Genomic DNA, 20,000 nt, shown 5'->3' with positions numbered 1-20,000 from the left:
CCTTTTCCTCTTTGCGAACACTTTTCTCACTTTACTCTCACAACTTGACGTTTGCGCCACTAATCGACAATAATGCGCACATTTTTTTTTTTGCTTTACTTTGATGAACAGAATTCAGGTGAGATTAGATTGGAGAGAGACTTTATTTGTCCGTAAAAATGAATTTACATTTCTTCACAATTTACAGGAGTGACCAAAAGGAAATCAAACATATTGATTTTCAAAATAAAACAAAGTCACATGACTTAATGCAGGGGTGTCAATCTCATTTTAGATCGGGGGGGCCGGATAGAGAAAAATCTACTCCCAAACTGGTAAAATCATGGCACGATAACTTAAAAATAGGGATGTCCAATAATGGCTTTTTGCCGATATCCGATATTCCGATATTGTCCAACTCTTTAATTACCGATACCGATATATACAGTCGTGGAATTAACACATTATTATGCCTACTTTGGACAACCAGGTATGGTGAAGATAAGGTCCTTTTTTTTTTTTTTTATAATAAAATAAGATAAATAAATTAAAAACATTATCTTGAATAAAAAAGAAAGTAAAACAGTATAAAAACAGTTACATAGAAACTAGTAATTCATGAAAATGAGTAAAACTAACTGTTAAAGGTTAGTACTATTAGTGGACCAGCAGCACGCACAATCATGTGTGCTTACGGACTGTATCCCTTGCAGACTGTATTGATATATATTGATGTATAATGTAGGAACCAGAATATTAATAACAGAACGAAACAACCCTTTTGTGTGAATGAGTGTAAATGGAGGAGGGAGGTTTTTTGGGTTGGTGCACTAATTGTAAGTGTATCTTGTGTTTTTTATGTTGATTTAATAAAAAAACAAAACAAAAAAATGATACCGAGAATAAAAAAAACGATACCGATAATTTCCGATATTACATTTTAAAGCATTTATTGGCCGATATTATCAAACATCTCTGTCAAAAATGAGTTTAAAATGTTTTCACAATTTACAGGAGTGACCAAAAGGAAATCAAACATATTGATTTTCAAAATAAAACAAAGTCACATGACTTAATGCATGGGTGTCAAACTCATTTTAGATCGGGGGGGGCCACATAGAGAAAAATTTACTCCCAACTGGTAAAATCACGGCACGATAACTTAAAAATAAAGACAACTTCAGATTGTTTTCCTTGTTTAAAAATAGAACAAGCGCAAATGTACAAATCATAATGTTGTTAGGTGGTTTTTTTTTACACTTACATGTTGCGGTTAGAGATGCCGATAAATGCTTTAAAACAGGGGTACCCAAACTACGGCCCGCGGGCCGGCCGCAAGAAGTCCCAAGTAAAAAAAAAAAAATTATTATTTTTTTCTGTCTTTTCTTATCCACTTTGTACCGCTTGCTACTCACGGTGTCTCCTAGCCGCTCAGGCAAATCATATTGTCTAAAAGGGACCCCTGCTTTAAAATGTAATATCGGAAATTATCGGTATCGTTTTTTTTTATCTGTATCATTTTTTTTGTTTTTAATTGAATCAACATAAAAAACACAAGATACACTTACAATTAGTACACTAACCCAAAAAACCTCCTTCCCCTTTTACACTCATTCACACAAAAGGGTTGTTTCTTTCTGTTATTAATATTCTGGTTCCTACATTATATATCAATATATATCAATACAGTCTGCAAGGGATACAGTCCGTAAGCACACATGATTGTGCGTGCTGCTGGTCCATTAATAGTACTAACCTTTAACAGTTAATTTTACTCATTTTCATTAATTACTAGTTTCTATGTAACTGTTTTTATATTGTTTTACTTTCTTTTTTATTCAACAAAATGTTTTTAATTTATTTATCTTATTTTATTTTATTAATTTTTTTTAAAAAAGGACCTTATCTTCACCATACCCGGTGGTCCAAATTAGGCATAATAATGTGTTAATTCCACGACTGTATATATCGGTATCGGTTGATATCGGTATCGGTAATTAAGAGTTGGACTATATCGGAATATCGGCAAAAAGCCATTATCGGACATCCCTAGTTGCGGTTGATCATTTATTTGTCGTTATTTATATTTTCTGAATAAATTATGTCAAGTCATCTGTGTCTATCAAGATAAATAAAAGTTAAAGTTAAAGTACCCATGATTGTCACACACACACGAGGTGTGGCGAAATTATTCTCTTCATTTGACCCCCTTGATCACCTCCTTGGAGGTGAGGGGAGCAGTGGGCAGCAGCGGTGGCCGCGCCCGGGAATCATTTTTGGTGATTTAACCCCCAATTCCAACCCTTGATGCTGAGTGCCAAGCAGGGAGGTAATGGCTCCCATTTTTATAGTCTTTGGTGTGACTCGGCTGGGGTTTGAACTCACGACCTACCCATCTCAGGGCGGACACTCTAACCACTAGAGTGAGCTGGTAGAAATTATTTATTATTTATGTTTAGCTTCAACTCTTCTGGGAAGGCTGTCCACAAGGTTGCAAAGTGTGTTTATAGGAATTGTCCAGCATTCTTCCAAAAGCGCATTGGTAAGGTCACACACTGATTGTGGTCTAGAAGACCTGGCTCTCAGTCTCTGTTCTAATTCGTCCCAAAGGTGTTCTATCGGGTTCAGGTCAGGACTCTGTGCAGGCCAGTCAAGTTCATCCACATCTGACTCTGTCATCCATGTCTTTATGGACCTTGCTTTGTGCTCTGGTGCACAGTCATGTTGGAAGAGGAAGGGGCCCTCTCCAAACTGTTCCCACGAGGTTGGGAGCATGGAATTGTCCAAAATGTTTTGGTATCCTGGAGCATTCAAAGTTCCTTTCACTGGAACTATGGGGCCAAGCCCAACTCCTGAAAAACAACCCTACACTATAATTCCTCCGCTGAACCCTCTCCTCTGTCAGTTTACGTGGCCTACCACTCGGTGGCTGAGTTGCTGTTGTTCCCAAACTCTTCCATTTTCTTATAATAAAGCCGACAGTTGACTTTGGAATATTTAGGAGCGAGGACATTTCACGACTGGATTTGTTGCACAGGTGGCATCCTACAAACCCCGTTTCCATATGAGTTGGGAAATTGTGTTAGATGTAAATATAAACGGAATACAATGATTTGCAAATCCTTTTCAACCCATATTCAGTTGAATGCACTACAAAGACAACATATTTAATGTTCAAACTCATAAACTTTATTTTTTTTTGCAAATAATAATTAACTTACAATTTCATGGCTGCAACACGTGCCAAAGTAGTTGGGAAAGGGCATGTTTACCACTGTGTTACATGGCCTTTCCTTTTAACAACACTCAGTAAAGGTTTGGGAACTGAGGAGACACATTTTTGAAGCTTCTCAAGTGGAATTATTTCCCATTCTTGCTTGATGTACAGCTTAAGTTGTTCAACAGTCCGGGGGTCTCCGTTGTGGTATTTTAGGCTTCATAATGCGCCACACATTTTCAATGGGAGACAGGTCTGGACTACAGGCAGGCCAGTCTAGTACCCGCACTCTTTTACTATGAAGCCACGTTGATGTAACACGTGGCTTGGCATTGTCTTGCTGAAATAAGCAGGGGCGTCCATGGTAACATTGCTTGGATGGCAACATATGTTGCTCCAAAACCTGTATGTACCTTTCAGCATTAATGGTGCCTTCACAGATGTGTAAGTTACCCATGCCTTGGGCACTAATACACCCCCATACCATCACACATGCTGGCTTTTACACTTTGCGCCTAGAACAATCCGGATGGTTCTTTTCCTCTTTGGTCCGGAGGACACGACTTCCACAGTTTCCAAAATCAATTTGAAATGTGGACTCGTCAGACCACAGAACACTTTTCCACTTTGTATCAGTCCATCTTAGATGAGCTCAGGCCAAGCGAAGCCGACTGCGTTTCTGGGTGTTGTTGATAAACGGTATTCGCCTTGCATAGGAGCGTTTTAACTTACACTTACAGATGTAGCGACCAACTGTAGTTACTGACAGTGGGTTTCTGACGTGTTCCTGAGCCCATGTGGTGATATCCTTTACACACTGATGTCGCTTGATGCAATACAGCCTGAGGGATCGAAGGTCACAGGCTTAGCTGCTTACGTGCAGTGATTTTTTCGGATTCTCTGAACCCTTTGATGATATTACGGACCGTAGATGGTGAAATCCCTAAATTCCTTGCAATAGCTGGTTGAGAAATGTTTTTCTTAAACTGTTCAACAATTTGCTCGCGCATTTGTTGACAAAGTGGTGACCCTCGCCCCATCCTTGTTTGTGAATGACTGAGCATTTCATGGAATCTACTTTTATACCCAATCATGGCACCCACCTGTTCCCAATTAGCCTGTTTACCTGTGGGATGTTCCAAATAAGTGTTTGATGAGCATTCCTCAACTTTATCAGTATTTATTGCCACCTTTCCCAACTTCTTTGTCACGTGTTGCTGGCATCAAATGCTAAAGTTAATGATTATTTGCAACAACAAAAAAATGTTTATCAGTTTGAACATCAAATATGTTGTCTTTGTAGCATATTCAACTGAATATGGCTTGAAAATGATTTGCAAATCATTGTATTCCTTTTATATTTACATCTAACACAATTTCCCAACTCTTGTGGAAACGGGGATTGTAATATAGACGCCCATTCTTTCACAAATGTTTGTAGAAACAGTCTCCATGCCTAAGTGCCTGATTTTGTACACCTGTGGTGTAGTGATTAGGACACCTGATTCTGATCATTTGTATGGGTGGCCAAATACTTTTGGCAATATAGGTTATATTGCACTTTTGCATATGCATCCACGTTTATGGATGCATGTTGTCTTTATATTCCACCGAGTTAATCCGTTTTTGGGGGGAATTGAGGGGATTATTATGATGCGTTCAAGAGTCTGATGGCCTGAGGGAAGAAGCTGTTACAGCACAGTGCAAGTGCTGACGACTCACACGAAAAATAAGTTGTCATTGTCGTCCTTTCGCCTTGGACACCAAACAAAGTGTCAAAAGTGTGTTTGAGCTTCCTGGTCACGGCGGGGAAACCACACACGTGTACAACAGGAAGTGCTTGTTGCTCAATCTGTCGTCTCTATTGAGACGCCTTTGTCTGTCTCAGAAGACTGTCTGCTGGCTGCAAATCAAAGAAAACTAACATTATACACCTTTTAAATGGACAAAAAACTACAACTACCGGATTTTCCGGACTATAGAGTGCCGCACCCGCTAAATTTTAGGTATTTTCCCATGCATTAGCCGCAGATATTTACGTTGTGAAATGAGTTATTTACACAGAAATTTTTATTTATGTACCTTAATTGTTTCCAAACGGTGTCTGTAACAGGGCAGTAAAACGGCTGATCAAGCAAAACAGAAGTCATCATCATGGACCCACTAGCTGCGCAAGCTAGCTCTCCAATCAGCTAAACAGACTCACTAACTCCACGGTGACGTTTTGGTGAATTTACGGAGGAATTCGTGAAAGTGAAACAATACAAAAAGAGTGCCATTGAAAGTTAATAATACTAACACAGACACTCGTAAACGTGTTGGGATATTAGCTAATGCTAACGACGCTAGCTTGATTACATTACGATAGAACGTACAAATATGCATGAAAACAGTTGTCTGTTACTACATTATATATATATATACTTGCAGTGTGTATATTGTACATATTACATATTGTTATGAAGGTGTCTGTTACTACATTATATATATATATATATATATATATATATATATATATATATATATATATATATATATATATATATATATATATATATACTTGCAGTGTGTATATTGTACATATTACATATTGTTATGAAGGTGCCTGTTACTACATTATATATATACTTGCAGTGTGTATTTTGTACATATTACATATTGTTATGAAGGTGCCTGTTACTACATTATATATATACTTGCAGTGTGTATTTTGTACATGTTACATATTGTTATGAAGGTGTCTGTTACTACATTATATATATACTTGCAGTGTGTATATTGTACATATTACATATTGTTATGAAGGTGTCTGTTACTACATTATATATATACTTGCAGTGTGTATATTGTACATGTTACATATTGTTATGAAGGTGTCTGTTACTACAATATATATATACTTGCAGAGTGTATATTGTACATATTACATATTGTTATGAAGGTGTCTGTTACTACATTATATATATATACTTGCAGTGTGTATATTGTACATATTACATATTGTTATGAAGGTGCCTGTTACTACATTATATATATACTTGCAGTGTGTATATTGTACATATTACATATTGTTATGAAGGTGTCTGTTACTACATTATATATACACTTTCAGTGTGTATATTGTACATATTGTTATGAAGGTGTCTGTTACTACATTATATATATACTTGCAGTGTGTATATTTTACATATTACATATTGTTATGAAGGTGTCTGTTACTACATTATATATACACTTTCAGTGTGTATATTGTACATATTACATATTGTTATGAAGGTGTCTGTTACTACATTATATATACACTTTCAGTGTGTATATTGTACATATTACATATTGTTATGAAGGTGTCTGTTACTACATTATATATATACTTGCAGTGTGTATATTTTACATATTACATATTGTTATGAAGGTGTCTGTTACTACATTATATATACACTTTCAGTGTGTATATTGTACATATTACATATTGTTATGAAGGTGTCTGTTACTACATTATATATACACTTTCAGTGTGTATATTGTACATATTACATATTATTATGAAGGTGTCTGTTACTACATTATATATATACTTGCATTTGTGAACTTGAAACAATACAAAAATAATGCCATTGTAGTTTAATAATACTAACACGGAGGGATTATTAGCAGCCTATTAGCTAATAGTAAAGCCGCTAGCTTGATTACATTACGATAGCACGTACAAATATGCATGAAAACACTCCCACAGACATCACACGTGGGACACTTTAGTAAGTAAGGATTGTTTTAGTTATATTGTAAAACTTACAAACGTTGCCTGGAGTGATGAATGAAGACTCCGTACGAGTAGAAACGCTATGGACGGACTTTCTTTCGGTTCAAGGCATTAAACCTGGAAGAATATTTTCAACTCGCAACTCCTGCAGTGAGCAAACTCGTCCAAAAGATGGCGCCATAGCACAAACAATGACACACCTTTTCAGTGTTTCTGCTTGGGTTTAATGAAAACTATTGAACACAAAACATTATGGCCGTTAGCGAAGAAAAATCCATAAATTAGCCGCACTGTTTTATAAACCGCAGGGGTTCAAATCGTAAGAAAAAACTAGCCGGAATTTACAGTAATATTACAGTTATTGTCAACAGAGTATTGTGCCTTAAAAGTATTTATACACACACTGAAGTATGTTATTTTAGAAATAGACACATACTGTAAATAGACACAAAATATTTGACAGTTTCTTGGGTACAGTCTGCACATGTGCAGTAGCATGCATAATAGTCCATTGCGTAAGAAGGGAAAATGATCATGATTATTTATTTTGATGCATTATTCAAGTGCAAGAATTAAGACCAAAAAATATTGTTTTTATGAAAATAAAACTTGATTTGTTTTATCAGATGTTTGTGGGACCCGGACAACTTTTTTGGCAAATTTTGTAACCAGAGTCTTATAACTTGGTACTTGACCTATGCTAGCTGTTAGCATATTAACTTTTTTGGCAAATTTTCCAACCTTTAAGCACAGAGTCTTATAATTTGGTACTTGACATATGTTAACTGTTAGCATGTTAACCTGTTTGGGCAAATTTTGTAACCGTTTCGCCCAAAGTCATACAACTTAGTACTTAACTAACTTTTAGCATGTGGACGTTAGCATGATAGCATTCTGACATTATCATGCTATCTTTTTTAGGCCAGTTTTGCCATTGTACGCCTCAGTCCTATAACTTTGTAGGGTACATATATTAACTGTTAGCATAGCACCAATTTTTCAGTTGTACTCCTCAGTCATATAACGTGGTACGTTACATGTGCCGACTGTTAGCATGCTAACCTTTTTAGCCAATTTTTCCGCCGTACACCTCAGAGTCTTATAACTTGGTGTGTGACACATGCGAAACTAATTAAGTACATTTTTTAGCCGTACACGTCAGTCATATAACTTGGAATGCTATGTGGTAGCGCATGCAAATGTTGGGATGCTAACATTAGCATCCTAACTTTTTTAGCCAATTTTTTGCTGTATACCTAAGAGTCATAACTAGGTATGTGACGCATGCTAACTTTGTTTTGGCAAATTTTTTAACGGCTTACCCCAGAGTCATATAACTTGGTACTTGCTATCACGTTTTAAGCTAATTTTACAAGCGTACACCTCAGAGTCATCTAAATTGGTAGTCTACACATGTGAACTGTTAGCATGCTTGCATGCAGCATTTCAGTTCTATTTTAACTGCTAATAGTGCAAAGTGTGAAAATGTAAACCGAGAGAAACCCGAGAAGAACTATTTTCTGCAGATTTAGTGGCAGGAAGTTACAGTTGTGCTCTAAAGGGTAAGCGCGGCTAAGGTGGTGCCTTGCATCATTTACAGACCACGATGGTCTGACTACGGTCCTTTTGAAAACATCCAAAAACTGTCCAGGTGACTTTTCCTCCCTTATCCACATTTTCGTAATTTTGACTTTCTTTTCTCACTCCATACAAAGAATCAACCTAACTTGAGAGTTGATACTGTTACATGATCACTTCCTGTGTTGCTCCGAGTGCAACCAACCTTGCTTACTAACTTTTGCTTACTTTCGACGGAAAAAAAAAAAATTGAATGTTTTATTGAACACATTTCTTATTGCTATCGGTGACGTTTCTATTTCAATATTTATTGATATTGATTTATTGCCCACTTTAAAGTAATAATGAAGTACTTGAAGTACTCCGCCAATTTTCATCTCACAATTGTAAGGAAATGTTGGTTAAAGAGCCTGAATCCAGGCGGTGATCTGTATCATCTGCAAAATCTGATTGCTCATTTCTGACATTTCCTGCAAGTGACCCAGACGGTGATCCGCATCATCCCCAAAATCTCATTGCTCGTTTCTGACATATCCTGTAAGTGAAGTTGGACAAATAACCCTTTGTCCGGGTCGAATTGTAAGAAAATGTTGTTTATTTCCTGTAAGTGAAGTTGGACAAATAACCCTTTGACTGGGTCGAATTGTAAGAAAATGTTTATTTTCTGTAAGTGAAGTTGGACAAATAACCCTTTGTCTGTGTCGAATCGTAAGAAAATGTTGTTTAAAGAGCCTGAATCCAGGCGGTGATCCGCATCATCCCCAAAATCAAATAGCTCGTTTTTGACATTTCCTGTAAGTGAAGTTGGACAAATAACCCTTCGTCTGGGTCGAATCGTAAGAAAATGTTGTTTAAAGAGCCTGAATCCAGGCGGTGATCCGCATCATCCCCAAAATCTCATTGCTCGTTTCTGACATTTCCTGTAAGTGAAGTTGGACAAATAACCCTTTGTCCGGGTCGAATTGTAAGAACATTTTGTTTATTTCATGTAAGTGAAGTTGGACAAATAACCCTTTGTCTGAGTCGAATTGTAAGAAAATGTTGTTTATTTCATGTAAGTGAAGTTGGACACATAACCCTTCATCTGGGTTGAATTGTAAGAAAATTTTGTTTATTTCCTGTAAGTGAAGTTGGACAAATAACCCTTTGTCCGGGTCGAATTGTAAGAAAATGTTTATTTCCTGTCAGTGAAGTTGGACAAATAACCCTTTTCTGAGTCGAATTGTAAGAAAATGTTGTTTATTTCATGTAAGTGAAGTTGGACAAATAACCCTTTGTCTGGGTCGAATCGTAAGAAAATGTTGTTTAAAGAGCCTGAATCCAGGCGGTGATCCGCATCATCCCCAAAATAAAATAGCTCGTTTTTGACATTTTCTGTAAGTGAAGTTGGACAAACAACCCTTTGTCTGGGTCGAATTGTAAGAAAATGTTGTTTATTTCCTGTAAGTGAAGTTGGACAAATAACCCTTTGTCTGGGTCGAATTGTAAGAAAATGTTGTTTATTTCATGTAAGTGAAGTTGGACACATAACCCTTTGTCTGGGTTGAATTGTAAGAACATTTTGTTTATTTCCTGTAAGTGAAGTTGGACAAATAACCCTTTTGTCTGGGTCGAATTGTAAGAAAATGTTGTTTAGAGAGCCTGAATCCAGACGGTGATCCGCATCATCCCCAAAATTGAATAGCTCGTTTCTGACATTTTCTGTAAGTGAAGTTGGACAAATAACCCTTTGTCTGGGTCGAATTGTAAAAAAATGTCATTTATTTCACGTAAGTGAAGTTGGACAAATAACCCTTTGTCTGGGTTGAATTGTAAGAAAATGTTGTTTAAAGAGCCTGAATCCAGGCGATGATCCGCATCATCTCCAAAATCGAACTGCTCGTTTTGGAGATTTTTAAGTGACGTTGGACAAATAACCCTTTTTCTGGGTCGTCGTACATACCACACTATCATTGCCAGGAATGGAGATCTTAAAGAGTCCTCATGTGATCCTTTTTCATTGGAAATGGACAAAATAATCCGCCATGTTGTTTTTTTGGAATGGATGTGAGAATCTTTCCTCTGTGCTATTTTTATCATCACAGCACGAGGTTGCTGTTGTTGTAAAAGTCCCGATCGTTTATTCCTCGGGGATTGAACAAGCTGGTGGAGGAGAGTCTTTCTGCCGCCTCCTCACTAGACTGAGGAGTGTTTGGTTAGAGTCGGCCTGCATCTCTTTGACAGCCACTAATCTGCTGGCAATGTATAAATATTCATGACTACACACACCCCCCTTCTGAAAGGATTCCTTATTGTAGTGTCTACTGGTAAGTGTTAGCATCTGGGTCAGTTTCAGACTCGTGAGACCTGGTCATGAATGCACGTACAGTAAGCAGCAATAAAGGGCCAAGACCGCACAAAGACCTCAAGACTCCCACAGGGCGACGACGTTTTGTCCCTTTTGTTATTTCAGCTTTCTGGCTGACGTCATGTCTGCCTGCTCGGCCCACCTTAATGCCGTGAAGAATGGAGACTCCGTGTGTCACGCTGGCGTGCTCTTTGGGGAGCTGCCCACACTCTTTACAACTTGGCCAAGCGGGTCCACGGCCAGGCTTGCCGGTCTGAAAGTCCTATGTAATAAATGTGACCACATGAAGTCTGCAAAGATGAAGAACACGGCAAACATCTTTCTGGCCACTCGTATCGCCCGACTCACCAGCTCGCTCACAAATCTCCAAAGGACGTCTGTTCTGGACTGTGTTCAAGACTAGGGCTGCATGGTTCTGAGGAAAAACCCTGAAGTTGGACGAATAAACCTTTGTCTGGGTCGAATCGTAAGAAAATGTTGTTTAAAGAGCCTGAATCCAGGCGGTGATCCGCATCATCCCCAAAATCTCATTGTTCGTTTCTGACATTTCCTGTAAGTGAAGTTGGACAAATAACCCTTTGTCTGGGTCGAATTGTAAGAAAATGTTGTTTATTTCCTGTAAGTGAAGTTGGACAAATAACCCTTCGTCTGGGTTGAATCGTAAGAAAATGTTGTTTAAAGAGCCTGAATCCAGGCGGTGATCCGCATCATCCTCAAAATCGAATAGCTAGTTTCTGACATTTTCTGTAAGTGAAGTTGGACAAATAACCCTTTGTCTGGGTCGAATTGTAAGAAAATGTTGTTTAAAGAGCCTGAATCCAGGCGGTGATCCGCATCATCCCCAAAATCGAATAGCTCGTTTCTGACATTTCCTGTAAGTGAAAGTGATGTTGGACAAATAACCCTTTGTCTGGGTCGAATCGTGAGAAAATGTTTAAAGAGCCTGAATCCAGGCGGTGATCCGCATCATCCCCAAAATCTCATTGCTCGTTTCTGGCATTTCCTGTAAGTGAAGGTGATGTTGGACAAATAACCCTTTGTCTGGGTCGCATTGTAAGAAAATGTTTTTTATTTCATGTAAGTGACGTTGGACAAATAACCCTTTGTCTGGGTCGAATCGTAAGAAAATGTTGTTTATTTAATGTAAATTTAGTTGGACAAATAACCCTTCGTCTGGGTCGAATTGTAAGAAAATGTTTAAAGAGCCTGAATCCAGGCGGTGATCCGCATCATCCCCAAAATCTCATTGCTCGTTTCTGACATTTCCTGTTAGTGAAGTTGGACAAATAACCCTTTGTCTGGGTCGAATTGTAAGAACATTTCGTTTATTTCATGTAAGTGAAGTTGGATAAATATCCCTTTCGTCTGGGTCGAATTGTAAGAAAATGTTGTTTATTTCATGTAAGTAAAGTTGGACAAATAACCCTTTGTCTGGGTCGAATCGTAAGAAAATGTTGTTTAAAGAGCCTGAATCCAGGCGGTGATCCGCATCATCCCCAAAATCTCATTGCTCGTTTCTGACATTTCCTGTAAGTGAAGTTGGACAAATAACCCTTTGTCTGGGTCGAATTGTAAGAAAATGTTGTTTATTTCCTGTAAGTGAAGTTGGACAAATAACCCTTCGTCTGGGTCGAATTGTAAGAAAATGTTTAGAGAGCCTGAATCCAGGCGGTGATCCGCATCATCCTCAAAATGGAATAGCTAGTTTCTGACATTTTCTGTAAGTGAAGTTGGACAAATAACCCTTTGTCTGGGTCGAATTGTAAGAAAATGTTGTTTAAAGAGCCTGAATCCAGGCGGTGATCCGCATCATCCCCAAAATCTCATTGCTCGTTTCTGGCATTTCCTGTAAGTGAAGGTGATGTTGGACAAATAACCCTTTGTCTGGGTCGAATCGTAAGAAAATGTTGTTTAAAGAGACTGAATCCAGGCGGTGATCCGCATCATCCCCAAAATCTCATTGTTCGTTTCTGACATTTCCTGTAAGTGAAGTTGGACAAATAACCCTTTGTCTGGGTCGAATTGTAAGAAAATGTTGTTTATTACATGTAAGTGAAGTTGGACAAATAACCCTTTGTCTGGGTCGAATCGTAAGAAAATGTTGTTTCAAGAGCCTGAATCCAGGCGGTGATCCGCATCATCCCCAAAATCTCATTGCTCGTTTCTGACATTTTCTGTAAGTGAAGTTGGACAAATAACCCTTTGTCTGGGTCGAATTGTAAGAAAAGGTTGTTTAGAGAGCCTGAATCCAGGCGGTAATAAAGTATTTTGCAGTTGAATGTGCTGAGATCCGTGCACAGAGTGAGACCTCTCTCTCTCCCCGTTTGAAGCCAGGGACGAAGAAAGGCGAGGCTCGACAATTCTGATTGGCCAAAATGTCTGTCACTCAAATGGCGGTGACGGCGGAGATTAAAAAAACAACCAAAACTCGGCCTATTGTAGTTATTTATTGCAGTAATTAAAACCTCAATGTCGATTAAGCCCGATTCAAGACTAACGTCTCCACAGGATTACTCAGCGGAATAGACAGTTGGCCTAGAAGCAAAGAGGCCTGTAATTATGTGCTAATTATGCTGCATACTTATGTCAGACAGACAAGGCAGCTTCTGGGAATGTCTCTTGGCATGGTCCTCGGCCAAGGTCTGCTTCTAGTCTGTGGGCCCACAGCTCCTTCAGGGATGAGGGGACATGCACAATGTCTTTTGTGACCAAGAAGCTAGCGCTCGGCGATAAACCGATAGAGATGTAATCCATATCAATAAACCAATGGCAATTAGGGCTGCAACAACTAATCGATTAAAATCGATTATAAAAATAGTTGGCGATTAATTTAGTCATCGATTCGTTGGATCTATGCTATGCGCATGTGCAGAGGCTACTTTATTTTATTTATTTTTTTAATAAACCTTTATTTATAAACTGCAACATTTACAAACAGCTGAGAAACAATAATCAAAATAAGTATGGTGCCAGTATGCTGGTTTTTTTCCCCAATAAAATACTGGAAAGGATAGAAATGTAGTTTGTCTCTTTTGTCCGATTATTAATCGAAGTAATAATTGACATTAATCGATTATCAAATTAGTTGTTAGTTGCAGCCCTAATGTCAATATATATCGCGATAGAGATGTAATCCATATAAATAAACTGTCAAAATACTGTATTCTTTGAAAGATGTGATCCATATCCATAAACCGATGTCAATATTTATCGTGATAGAGATGTAATCCATATCAATAAACCAATGTCAAAATACTGTATCCTTTGAAAGATGTAATCCATATCAATAAACCGATGTCAATATATATCGGGATAGAGATGTAATCCATATCAATAAACCGATGTCAAATACTGTATCCTTTGAAAGATGTAATCCATATCAATAAACCGATGTCAATATTTATCACGATAGAGATTTAATCCATATCAATAAACGATGTCAATATTTATCGCGATAGAGATGTAATCCATATGAATAAACCGATGTCAATATTTATCGCGATAGAGATGTAATCCATTACAATAAACCGATGTCAATATACTGTATCCTTTGAAAGATGTAATCCATATCAATAAACCGATGTCAAAATAGTGTATCCTTTGAAAGATGTAATCATATCAATAAACCGATGTTAATATATATCGCGATAGAGATGTAATCCATATCAATAAACAGATGTCAATATACTTTATCTTTTGAAAGATATAATCCATATCAATAAACCAATGTCAATATATATCGCGATAGAGATGTAATCCATATCAATAAACCGATGTCAATATACTTTATCTTTTGAAAGATGTAATCCATATCAATAAACCGATGTCAATATTTATCCCGATAGAGATGTAATCCATATCAATAAACCAATGTCAATATATATCGCGATAGAGATGTAATCCATATCTATAAACCGATGTCAATATACTGTATCCTTTGAAAGATGTAATCCATATCAGTAAACCAATGTCAATATTTATCGCGGTAGAGATGTAATCCATATCAATAAACCGATGTCAATATACTGTATCCTTTGAAAGATGTAATCCATATCAATAAACCGATGTCAAAATAGTGTATCCTTTGAAAGATGTAATCATATCAATAAACCGATGTTAATATATATCGCGATAGAGATGTAATTCATATCAATAAACCGATGTCAATATATATCGCGGTAGAGATGTAATCCATATCAATAAACAGATGTCAATATACTTGATCTTTTGAAAGATGTAATCCATATCAATAAACCGATGTCAATATTTATCCCGATAGATATGTAATCCATATCAATAAACCGATGTCAAAATACTGTATCCTTTGAAAGATGTAATCCATATCAATAAACCAATGTGAATATATATCACGATTGAGATGTAATCCATATCAATAAACCGATGTCAATATACTGTATCTTTTGAAAGATGTAATCCATATCAATAAACCAATGTCAATATATATCGCGATAGAGATGTAATCCATATCAATAAACCGATGTCAATATACTGTATCCTTTGAAAGATTTAATCCATATCAATAAACCAATGGCAATATATATCGCGATAGAGATGTAATCCATATCAATAAACCAATGTCAATATATATCGCGATAGAGATGTAATCTATATCAATAAACTGATGTCAATATAGTGTATCCTTTGAAAGATGTAATCATATCAATAAACCGATGTTAATATATATCGCGATAGAGATGTAATTCATATCAATAAACCGATGTCAAAATTTATCGCGATAGAGATGTAATCCATATCAATAAACAGATGTCAATATACTTTATCTTTTGAAAGATGTAATCCATATCAATAAACTGATGTCAATATACTGTATCCTTTGAAAGATTTAATCCATATCAATAAACTGATGTCAAAATACTGTATCCTTTGAAAGATGTAATCCATATCAATAAACCGATGTCAATATTTATCGCGATAGAGATGTAATCCATATCAATAAACCGATGTCAATATACTGTATCTTTTGAAAGATGTAATCCATATCAATAAACCAATGTCAAAATACTCTATCCTTTGAAAGATTTAATCCATATCAATAAACTGATGTCAAAATACTGTATCCTTTGAAAGATGTAATCCATATCAATAAACCGATGTCAATATTTATCGCGATAGAGATGTAATCCATATCAATAAACCAATGTCAATATTTATCGCGATAGAGATGTAATCCATATCAATAAACCAATGTCAATATTTATCGCGATAGAGATGTAATCCATATCAATAAAAGAAAAAGGGCTGTTTCCATTGCAGTTTTTCGCAAATTAAAAGCGATATTTCTGGAATTTCGTGTTTCCATTAAAGGTGTTTAGCGCCGTGAGGTGTAATTCTCATAAAATCTCATCCCACGAGATTCCACGTTGAGAAAGATATTACAGCCGCCACTGTTGCCGTGACGACAACAGTTGACGAAGGCACAGGGTGATGGCACGAAGGCACCTTCCTTACGTCTGGCAGCGGCTACCATTAAGGGATTTTAGGGACAGAATGGTCAAGGAGTAATTCACAGACATTGTGGACTCCTCGACATTGTCGGGACATGTGTGTGGGTGTCTCGGCCTCTGTTGCCAGAAGGGACCTACGAGACCGACCATGGGCCCACCCGCTGGTTCTGTGTTTAAGTGTCCTGTAAATGGCAAAAAAGTGTTTCCATCATGCTTTTGGGACACACTTCAATATCGAAACGTCTGGAAAAACTACCTCATGGCAGCGTAAAAACGTTTTTTCCAAACATGGGTGTTTCCATTACCAGTTTCTTACAGGGATATTTAGTTTTTGCTCAGGTAATGATGCAAGGTGCTGGTCCCCACCAAGACCGCGAATAACACACCACCTTAGCCGAGCTCACCATAATTTCCTGCCACTAAACCGGCAGAAAATAGTTCCTCATGTTTCTCTGTTTACATTTTCACACTTTGCACTATTTTCTTATAGTTTGTGAAGCCTTTCTTACATTATCCTTATTTTTAAGACCTTATTGTTAAGTGTTCAATGTGATTTTAATATTTTGTTGACATTGTTTTCCTTTCTGCCTTGATAGCTGAGGGTATTATAATCAGAGGAAGTCACATTTCATATAAAATATATTTTTCTTATTTTCCATAGGTGATAAAAAAAATACCAATAATTATCGATATGGACTGATACAAAACACTTACCGTATTTCTCGGACTATAAGTCGCAGTTTTCTTCATAGTTTGGGGGGTGCGACTTATACTCAGGAGCGACTTATGTGTGAAATTATTAACACATTAGCGTAAAATATCAACTAATATTATTTATCTCATTCACGTAAGAGACTAGACGTATAAGATTTCATGGGATTTAGCGATTAGGAGTGACAGATTGTTTGGTAAACGTATAGCATGTTCTATATGTTATAGTTATTTGAATGACTCTTACCATAATATGTTACGTTAACATACCAGGCACGTTCTCAGTTGGTTATTTATGCCTCATATAACGTACACTTATTTAGCCTGTTGTTCACTATTCTTTATTTATTTTAAATTGCCTTTCAAATGTCTATTCTTGGTGTTGGGTTTTATCAAATAAATGTCCCCCAAAAATGCGACTTATACTCCAGTGCGACTTATATATGTTTTTCCCCTTCTTTATTATGCATTTTCGGCCGGTGCGACTTATACTCCGGAGCGACTTATAGTCCAAAAAATACGGTATATGGTGATACAGTTGTCTGCCATATTTTATTTTTATGTTGGAACTAGGGCTGCAACAACTAATCGATTAAAATCAATTATAAAAATAGTTGCCGATTAATTTAGTCATCGATTCGTTGGATCTATGCTATGCGCATGCGCACAGGCTTTTTTTTTTTAATTTATTTTTTTTTAAAAATAAACCTTTATTTATAAACTGCAACATTTACAAATAGCTGAGAAACAATAATCAAAATAAGTATGGTGCCAGTATGCTTTTTCAATAAAATACTGGATAGGATAGAAATGTAGTTTGTCTCTTTTATCCGATTATTAATCGAAGTAACAATCGACAGATTAATCGATTATCAGATTAATAGATTATCAAATTAATCGTTAGTTGCAGCCCTAGTTGGAACACATTTTATTAGTAGTATTACAGTGTTCAGTGTTTCCCATAAACTGCCAAGATACCTGTGGCGGTGGGGGCGTGGCTATGAACGTGGTCACTGTGACATCATCGAGTAATTTGCATAATTTACTACAATGATTTGATTTTCTCTAAAAAGGCTCAAAAAATGTATACTTACTAATTAATAATAACAGTTTTGTTTTAAACGTCCATCCATCCATCCATTTTGCAATATAATTACAACACTATGTACATATTTATATACAGATTTGAACAATAAGTTATTCACTGAAATATATTTATTAATTGTGGTTCTTACAAAAAATATATCTTATAAAATATAAAAGCTAAAATGTCTCAAAGCTCTGCCCCTTTAATTAGTGCATACTAAATAATTTAACTTTAGCCTACTACTACAACCATATTATTTACCAGCAACATAAAGTGAAACAGAGGCAGAGGTGTCCTGCCACAGTCAGTAACAAATAAACAGTAGTGGTGGTAGATAGACACGGAGCTTCATCAAACATCTGATCCACTGAACAAAGAGCTCCAAAAATCTTGAACTTTAGACTGCCATCAGTTTTACTCCCTACACTTAACTATGTGTTTCCTACTGCCTGCAGACTTTGCACCCTTTGTTATATACACATGTTGTGTTTCTAATATAAATACATTTAATAAAGTCAAATACAAATAAGGCAACAAGAGAAGTATCCTACACTTCTCTTTTGTAATGTAAATCTGAACAGCCAATATGGGCATCTACATCAACTATATGATTTGCCTGAGAAGCTGGACAGGACAAAAACATTTATTTAAAAAAAAAAAAAAAAAAATTTATTTTTATTTTTTATTTTATTTGTGGCGGACGTAATTCTTTCGTGGCGGGCCGCCACAAATAAATAAATGTGTGGGAAACCCTGGTGTTGGCGCTAGGAATTTTCAAAATGGGGTCCCAGGCACCCCATCAAGTCATAAAAATGGGGTCCCACGGTACATTTTTGGGGTCCCACTTTTTTGTAACCGTTTTGAAAACAAATGATGAATGTATGCATTATCCTGTTGTATCTCGCATTCCATATTGTGTTTTGGAAATAGGTTGTCATAAACGTTACTTAATTCATAAAATAAATAATACAAAAGAAAACACATTTTTATGCACATGTTCAGTTATATTCAGTTATAAACGTTCATTCACTTTCTTCTTTCCTTCATGGATCTAAACTTTACCGCTGCCGGTATTTTTTTCTATATTTTCATTTAATAAGTTCAGGTGTATTTATTTCAGTATAAAAGTGTAAAAAGTTTGATAATGGTGTGCCAGGGCATGACAAATTGAATTGATTATTCTCACCTGTATGTAGATCATCAGTCCTTTTTAAAAACCGCCACATCTACAATTTCATGGCAGATAATGCCAACAAACTTATAGAATTTGGCAAGTTAATTTCAATGTCATTTATTAGAGTGGCACTTAATGCCTCTCGCATTTCATCTCTGGCTTGGTGATGGTCATAAGCTGTGTGTTCCCCTTTAAGAAAGGCGGTATGTGGGGTGAGGGACGTGTGTAAGTGAGGAGAGGAAGCGCTAGCATGTTCAGGAGTGTTAATAGCATGGTGGATGTCCGCTTGGCTTTGTGGAAAACATAAAGAGTTGTAACAAATCGACGGCCTCGTCATTCCGACCAAAGAGCGGAACTGTAGGGACCCACTTTTGGGTAAAGTGGAGGGTGTTACGCCCGACAATACATCGGCCCTGCAGGGAACGTCTCCCCTGCGCTCCTCGACCACGGTCTGGGAGCTGACAAGCAGGAAAGGGGTAACATGATGTTTCTTGGTGCCTGGTGAGGCTGGATCTTTGAAAATCAGTGCACCCGGTCGTAAAGGTGTTCTTTTTTCTTAGCCGGTTTACATGGCGTGCAAAACACCTTTCCATCTTCATAAGCGAGCCATTTGCTGAAAAGTGGCTCCTGAAGCCATTTTTAATTGAAGCTTCGCTTCTTG

General features: G+C 36.9%; 1 protein-coding gene across 1 annotated transcript in view; it reads left to right on the top strand.

Moving 5' to 3' along the window:
- Window positions 1-20,000, top strand: part of LOC133647001 (F-actin-capping protein subunit alpha-2-like) — a 46,247-nt gene that overhangs the window by 503 nt on the left and 25,744 nt on the right. The gene's annotated exons all lie outside the window — the stretch shown is intronic.

The sequence above is a fragment of the Entelurus aequoreus genome, linkage group LG03 (assembly GCF_033978785.1).
Source record: "Entelurus aequoreus isolate RoL-2023_Sb linkage group LG03, RoL_Eaeq_v1.1, whole genome shotgun sequence".
In the NCBI taxonomy this organism is placed as follows: Eukaryota; Metazoa; Chordata; class Actinopteri; order Syngnathiformes; family Syngnathidae; genus Entelurus; species Entelurus aequoreus.
Note: the sequence above shows the minus strand (reverse complement) of the source record. Positions and strands in the feature narration are given on the sequence as shown.